Here is an 8492-nt window from a genome sequence, read left to right on the forward strand (position 1 = left end):
GGAAGCCCCCCAGATTGGGCCCCAAACCATCCTTTTGGCTAATGTGTATGCCCCCAAAGAAGATTGCCCCTCCTTTTTTACAGCTTTACACGCTAAGCTCCTTGCAAGGGAGAACAGTAACAATTTATGGAGGAGACTTCAACGAGGTTCTGAATCGCCTAATGGACAGGAGCACAGGGCATTCTGTGTTATCTAAATCTCGTGTTCTGTTAAATAGTTTTATGAAGGACCTTAGCCTCTACGATGTATGGAGATTACTACACCCCAAAGACAGGGACTTTACTTTCTTATCAAAATCCCATAAGACAAGCCCTAGGATTGACTTCTGGCTCTTGTCCTCAATTTTGGGGAAACAGGTAAATGCATGTGATAATGGCCCACTCATTATCTCAGACCATGCACCTATGGTATTAAAAATACAATTGACAGACAGTGGAGACCAGAAGCAGAAACATTGGAGACTAAATACAACCCTGTTAAAGGACCCCAAATTCATTACAATGATTGGATCTGAAATTCAAGAGTTTTTGAAGTTTAATAGAAAACCTGAGACTAGCTTGGCACTTTTTTGGGATACCCTTAAGGCTTACAAGGCAGAATTATAGCCTTTGCCTCATATTAAAAAAAAGGAACAGCTCAAGAACATTAAAGAATTGGAAGAGAAACTCAAAGCGGCTTGGTTGGAATACAATACCAGCCCAGCCCCTCGTTCCTACTCTAGTCTTCTGAAGCTACAATATGAAGTGAATCTATTACATGCCAGGCAGGCTGACTTCCTTCTAGCTTGCTCAAGGCAAACGTACTGGGAATCAGGAGAAAAAGCTGGCAAACTGCTGGCCTTTAGAATCAAACAAATACATAATCGCTCCCATATAGCAGGCATCAAAGACAGTAATGGGCATTTACATACTGATAATAAGGCAATTAATGCAGCATTTGAAAATTTTTACTTAGCACTATATAATCATGTCCCCTCCTATAGGTGTGAAGAGATCCAACACTTCCTAGATAAAATTCAGATTCCGACCCTCACTGATACACAAGCCACACATCTTGCTGCACCCATATCCTTGGCTGAAATCCAGGAAGCAATTAAAAAAATTAAACCTGGAGAGGCCCCAGGCGAGGATGGGTACCCATCTGATTGGTACAAAACATTCTCTGATAACCTAGCTCCACTACTGGCAGAAGTGGCCACCAAAGCCGCAAATACACATGAACTGCCAAAAACCAGGGGCGTAACTACCATTAGGCAAGGGGAGGTGGCTGCCTGGGGGCCCCCACGCCTCGAGGGGCCCCCCAGAGGCAAGTCACATGACTCCCCAACACCTGCAGAACTTCGGTGTCGTGGAAAAGCCAACCCCAAGTTCGGAGCAAAGTCGGCATGCATGCAGCAAAGTCCTTGTCTGCAGAAGCAACTCTGAGCAGCGAGCGCTCTTCCCCATGGGAGGGTGGAGCATAATGGGGATGTGAGTGTGAGTGCACTATATACTGTGAAGTGTGTGTATCAGCGAGGGGCCCATTTAAAAATTTTGTCTCTGGGCTCACTCCAGCCTTGTTACGCCCCTGCCGAAAACTATGTATGTAGCAAATGTGTCTCTTGTACCAAAACCACAAAGGGACCCGCAGCAATGTGAAAATTATAGACCAATATCATTACTGAATGTTGATGTCAAAATCTTTGCTACAATCTTGGCAACCCGTCTTAATAGCTGTGTACATATAATTATACATCCAGGACAGGTTGTTTTTATCCCTAAGCGGCAGGGAGCAGATAATATACATATGGTTCATAATCTTATCCACATTACATCCCGTAGGACCAACCAGGTGCTGCTGCTGTCCCTTGACGCTGAAAAGGCCTTTGATAAAGTACATAGAGACGTCCTCTTGGCAATTCTTGAGAAATTCAGATTCCCTACCTCTTTTGTAAATTGGGTGCGGACAATCTATAAAATGCCTTCAGCTAGGATCAATACTAACGGCCAACAGACTGCACCCATCTCCCTTCAGTGCGGGGTCAGACAGGGCTGTCCCTTATCTCCATTGCTCTTCGACTTGGCCCTTGAACCTCTGGCTTGCGCAGTGAGGCAAAATGCAGGTATTAAGGGGATCGAGATAGATGGACAAGAACATAAAATTGCATTATATGCAGATGACACCCTCTTGTTTCTTTCCAAACCACAGGAATCCGTCCCTAAACTTATGGAATTACTATACCAATTTGGGGACCTCTCTGGATACAAAATTAATTGGCACAAATCCGAGGCCATGTCCATTGGGAAATTGCCCCTCTCTCATAGGGATATGCCCTGGCCCTTTACTTGGAAAACAGACTATGTGAAATACTAAGGTATTTTAATTACTAAACAACCTAATCTATTTGTCAAAACTAACTTAGATAAAATACTTTCACAGATTAAGATAGACTTCCTCCGCTGGGTTGACCTTCAGCTGAGTTTGTGGGGTAAGATAGCTGTTGTAAAAATGAATGTTATGCCCAGATGTATTTATACTTTAAGAGGGCTTCCATTGCTTATTCCTCAAAGATACTTTAGAGAAATTGACAGAACTGTGAGGAGGTTCCTCTGGGGTAATGGCAGGCCTCCGGCTGCTTTTAATAAACTCCAGTTGGCCACAGATAAAGGGGGCTTCAACCTAGTGAACCCTAGATTGTACCATAACACATTTTTAATTTCACAAGCTATCCATTGGCATGCCAACACAAATGGCGAAAGGCCAGAATGGGCTCAAGTGGAGCTAGCATAACTGAAACCCTTGGAGGGATGGGAAGTACTTGGCTCCAGATATCTTAAACATCCCCACTACCAATCCCCTACTATACTAGCAGCCCAACACTCCTGGAAGGAACTGGCAAGGCAACTAAACTTTGATCCCTATGCCCACATGGATATGGCACTGTGGGGTAACCCACATATATTGATAGGCAAACAACCAATTTTGTGGAGACATTGAATTGATAAAGGGATTTACTAGTTATCACAGCTGAAAAATGTAAATGATAGCTACAAGTACCCTTTGCACTCCTGCAAGAGGAGTTCCATCTACCACCAGCATGTGCCTGGCAATATATGCAACGGAGACATACCATATCGGCTCAATTTGGTCCAGACGCCTTAGCGACCCCAGCAACTCCAGCTATCTTTGGGCTTGCCATTAAGATAGCCTCTCTCCCAAAACTAAATAAGTACTTATATGCCAGTGTGCATAGAGACACAGACCTTGGGTTAGATTTACTTAGGGACAAATGGAACTTGGAACTTTCCGATAAACTTTCACCTGAGCAATGGCAAAATATTTTAAGTAGTGTTCAATGCAGTACATCAGATCTTAAATTGCGCCTCATCCAGCAGAAGATTATTTTCAGGGCCTACTGGACTCCTCTATACCTTATGCGATTAAAAATGTCCTCAAATAGTAACTGTTGGAGATATAATAATCCACAGGCCAATTTAACACATATGTTCTGGGAATGTTCCATAGTGCAAGGCTTCTGGAGAGAGATCACTATGAGAATTAACTTAGTGCTGGATTCATCTCTTGCACTGAAGGATCGAAATGCAGAGTTGCGGTTTATTCCAACCAGCTGGGGACTAAAATACAGCTCTAAATAATGGCTTTGGCAGAGCCTGCTGGTTGCCAAGAGGTTGATATTGAGGCTGTAGAAATCTCCCAATCTCCCTTGGTGCGAGGATTGGGTACAGGACCTGCTTAAGCTTGCGGCACATGAAAAATGGGCCTTCTTAAAAGTAAATAAATTGGATAAATGGTCTGAAATTTGGGATAACTTTCTTAATCTTTTCTTAGAATAAGAATCTTTCTGACCTATCCACATCTTAGTGCAACGGTGATTCTCCCTTCTTCTCTCCCTTTTTCCCTCTTCTGTTTTCTTTCTTTCTTTCTTTCTTTCTTTCTTTCTTTCTTTCTTTCTTTCTTTCTTTCTTTCTTTCTTGGGGAAGGGTGTGGGGGAGGGGTGGGGGGCAACTTGGGCATGTTGTTGCAAAATATAAATTGTTATAAAATGTTTAAAAACATTAAATAAATAAAAAATAAAGAAGGACATTGTAGAACTGGAAAAGGTGCAGAAGAGGGCAACCAAGATGATCAGGGGCCTACAGCACCTTTCTTATGAGGCAAGACTACAACACCTGGGGCTTTTTAGTTTAGAAAAAAGACGACTGCAGGGAGACATGATAGAGGTCTATAAAATCATGCATGGTGTTGAGAAAGTGAATAGAGAGAAATTCTTCTCCCTCTCACATAACACTAGAACCAGGGGTCATCCCATGAAATTGATTGCCAGGAAATCTAGGACCAGTAAAGGGAAGTACTTTTTCACACAACACATAATCAACTTGTGGAATTCTCTGCCACAAGATGTAGTGACAGCCAACAACCTGGATGGCTTTAAGAGGGGTTTGGATAACTTCATGGAGGAGAGATCTATCAATGGCTACTAGTTGGAGGGCTATAGGCCAGCCTCAAAGGCAGGATGCCTTTGAGTACCAGTTGCAGGGCAGTAACAGCAGTAGAGAGGGCATGTCCTCAACTCCTGCCTGTGGCTTCCAGAGGCATCTGGTGAGTCACTGTGTGAAACAGGATACTAGACTAGATGGGCCTGATCCAGCAGGGCTGTTCTTATGTCTGACCGATAAGGGCAACGGGACGGCAGGGAGGTATGCTGCTGCCCCGAGGGTTTTTAGGAACAAATGGTGATGCCGGGAGGGGGGGAAGCAGCAGGAGGGGTGAGTGCACCCTCCCCCGCCCTTAAAGAGGTACCCCACTGCCTTTGAACCGCGGAAGCACAGTTCCATGCACATCCCTAGTAGGCACTGCTTTGCAGTGGTTCCGCTTCTGCCTCTTGGGCAGGTTCCAGATGGTGTCCCTTGGAGAATATTGCTCTTCAAAATCTGAACTTTTGTATGGTCTCCCTCAGGGCCTCCATATTGTCTCCAAAGTTGTATAACATCTACATGAAACCTCTAGGAGAGATCATCAGGATATTTGGTGCAGGGTGCTATCAGTATGCTGATGACACCCAAATCTATTTCTCCAAGTCAATGTCATTGAAAGAGGACATAACCTCCCTAAATGCCTGCTTGGAGGTGGTGATGGGCTGGATGAGGAATAACAAACCAAGACTGAATCCAGATAAGACAGAGTTATTATCTGAATCCAGATAATAACTTCATTGTATGGAGTTGAAATTTGGGAGAGGAGTTTGATCTGACTGTTCTGGATGAGGTCACACTTCCCCAGAAGGAACAGGTACGCAGTCTGGGGGTGTTTCTGGATCCAAACTTCTCCCTGATGTCCCAGATTGAGGCAGTGACCAGAAGTGCCTTCTATCAGCTTCAGCTGATACGCCACCTACGTCCATTTCTTGAGATAAACGACCTCAGAACGGTGGTACATATGCTGGTAACCTCCAGACTGGATTACTGCAATGTTCTCTATGTGGGGCTGCCCTTGTATGTAGACTGGAAACTGCAGTTGGTCCAGAATGCGTCAGCCAGGTTGGTCTCTGGGTAATCTTAGAGAGACCATGTTACTCCCATACTGAAAGAGTTACACTGGCTGCCGATAAGTTTCCGGGCTACGACCCCTGGTTATAACCTATAAAGTCCTAAATGGCTTGGACCCTAGGTATTTAAGAGAACATCTTCTTCATCATGAACTCCACCACACATTGAGATCATCAGGAGCGGTCCATCTGCTGTTGCACTAGCTTATCTGGTGGTTACTCGGGGATGGGCCTTCTCCGCTGCTGCCCCAAAGCTTTAGAACGCGCTCCCGGCTGAAATAAGAACCTCCCCCATCTCTGACAACCTTTAAAAAGTCTCTGCATCTGTTCAACCAGGCTTTGAATTAAATATTGTTTTGATAGTTTTAACATTGTTTTAAAATATTGTTTTAAAATGTTAAGTTGTTGTAATGTTTTAACTTTTTCTGTTATTTATTTTGTTTTAGCTAATGTTTTAAACTTTTCTGTTGTCATCTTTTTTGCTTTGTTGTAAACCGCCCAGATAAGTAACTTTTGGGTGGTATAAAAATATGTTAAATAAATAAATGGAATGAAAATTAAAGATGTTTGGCATATTTTAATGAAATAATGGTCTCAGATAGCATTTTATCTGAGAAAACCAGAAACACACATGAAAGTAAGGTTGTCATTCATTGCTTATGTAGATTAAAAAGACTCACAGGCCAATCTGCTCTCTCAAGAGATAGTTCATTTTGTATTTACTGACTGAGATTTATGTTGTTCCTAGTCTTGATCATGCATCCCAGGTTAAGTGCTATCAGAGGCAGGCATCTAGCAAATTCAGCAGAACGGTACAGAAGTTTCTGATTTAGAATACTAGCTGACATTCTGAGTAGCAGAACTAGAGGCCCACAAATTTAGGATTAGATCACTAGCCAGCCATTATTTCTGCTCACCACCAACTCTTCTCTTCCCTCAAATCATTTCTGGCACACAGGCAGAGGGCTTAGGTGAGAAGTGGGTCTTCTCTCATTTGCTCTGAAATATGAAAAGGGTATGAAACAATGGCTGCCCTCTCCTACTGATCAAGAGACTCCTGCCATTCAAGAAATGATGGTATTAGAAATAAGACCTCTGGGTAGCATATCTGTGTGGTGCTGGATGTGTGGTGCTACTCACCAGAGGGATAGGGACACTAGGCATTGGTGAGCTGGCAAGTGGATTTGGAGATGCCTGAGTGGAACAATGGCAGTGGGGACACACTGGGGCTCCTGCACAATGTGAAAGGCAATCCTGACAGCATTGCAAAATAGGCAGTTGTGCAGTACAACTTCCAGTGGAAACAATGAAAACAGCTCTGAGCAACCACCCAGAAGCTGCTTTAAGTCCTTCTGCAGCTGCCCTGCCCTGCAACACCACCCAGGCTGCCTTTCACATTGTACAGCAGACCTGGCAGGTCCCTAGCACCAATGTTCACTGCATGGAATGCCAGCCACTGTTCTTCCTTTTACAATATTTTATAACAATTTATTTTATTTATATTCCACTCTTCTGCCATAGTGTTCATACAAAAATACAATTAAAAGCAAATCTAACAATTAAAAATTGAAAGAAGACATAGGAAGCTGATAAAAATTCCAGGATAAAACAACTCTGAAAAGACTAAGCAAATATGAATATATTCATCTGGTGCAGAAGACAATAGAAGGATAGCACCAAGTGGTTTTCCTTGAGGAGGAGAGAGCTCCACAGATGGGTTCCCACAACAAAAAAGTCACTTCATCCCTGATAGCAGGACTAGGAACAAGTCCTCCAGTTATGATCTTAAAGGTCCACGCAGATTCACAAGGAAGAAAGTGATCCTCTAAATCAGGGATTCTCAACGTGTGCGTCCCCAGATGTTACTGGACCTCAGCTCCCATAATCCCCAGACCCAGTGGCAGCCGTAATCCCCAGCCTCAGATTACCACCAAGTGTAGCATAACTGGAAAGACAATGGCATCAAATTAACTTCATCGTAAACAGAGTTAAGGGGATCATATTATCAAACTCTGTAATTTAGGTCTATATGCCATTTTTCAAATACCTTGTCAACACTGACAACACTTTAAAATACCACGAAATATCTCTCCCCCAACCCAAGTTAAGTATTTTAATGGTCACAATATTCAGATTACAGTTGGAAGACTACTTTAAAAGTAAAGGCACTGCCATATTTTAAAACCTGCACTCTAATCCTAAACATATTGCATAGATAGAATAAATACAACTGAAATTGGCAGGGTCTTATTTCCACTTCACATGTACTTCGGATTGTAACATAACAAGAATGAAGAAACTTTGTTTTATGCTGCCTCATTTGCAAACTGTATTAAAACGAATCCAGATAATTACATTGTATTGACTCACTGACAGAAAGAAGAGACAAACTCTTGCAAGAGATCCCCTTGACCCGACAGCAAAGCTCTCATAAAATTTACCTTCCATCTTCACGACTAAGGAGACTTCAGTGGGGGGAGAAAGAAATCAAATTACCGCATCTGCATTTGCGATTTTAAGCTCTTTCACTTGGAAGAAATTCCCACTGAGTTCCTTGGAAATTACTTCTAAGTGAACGTGGGATGGCAATCTGGGGTGAAGCAAATGCAGCAGAGAGAGTGAAAAAGAAGGTCCGTAAACTTAGTGTGATATCAGCAAACACTCAGCTGTATGAATACAGGATAAAAGCAATAAACAAAGCATAATCAATCTGGCGCCGCTCAGACTTCATGCCAAGGTGAGGAACGTGTCACTGCTCCACACCCCTCCCCATAACTCACCACCAGCCAGTAGAGGAAGAACCACCGTCGGGTAGCGGAGTAGCAGCAGCCTCCCCGCCGCAGCCAGCCGTTCTCTCTTTCTCAGGCGCGCGCTTTCCGGCCGTCTCTTGGCAACCAGCGAAGCAGCCGTTCACTCCTCCTCGGGGGAAGAGGAATGGATCCGCCCA

The 8492-nt window shown here is 43.5% G+C and overlaps 1 protein-coding gene across 7 annotated transcripts in view; it reads right to left on the reverse strand.

The window, feature by feature from the left end:
• WDPCP (WD repeat containing planar cell polarity effector) overlaps positions 1 to 8492 on the reverse strand; it is a 350788-nt gene that overhangs the window by 340416 nt on the left and 1880 nt on the right. For 3 of the 7 annotated variants that reach the window (XM_053284351.1, XM_053284349.1, XM_053284355.1), the window contains exon 1: positions 8326 to 8492. The exons of 1 other annotated variant lie outside the window; for it this stretch is intronic. The gene's annotated coding sequence lies outside the window, so the exon portion shown is untranslated. Of the gene's footprint in view, positions 1 to 6462; positions 7491 to 7986; positions 8282 to 8325 lie in introns of those variants that run through there. 3 more of the 7 variants (XM_053284352.1, XM_053284353.1, XR_008313278.1) reach the window with 3 other exon arrangements.

Source organism: Hemicordylus capensis, chromosome 1 (genome assembly GCF_027244095.1).
Source record: "Hemicordylus capensis ecotype Gifberg chromosome 1, rHemCap1.1.pri, whole genome shotgun sequence".
In the NCBI taxonomy this organism is placed as follows: domain Eukaryota; kingdom Metazoa; phylum Chordata; class Lepidosauria; order Squamata; family Cordylidae; genus Hemicordylus; species Hemicordylus capensis.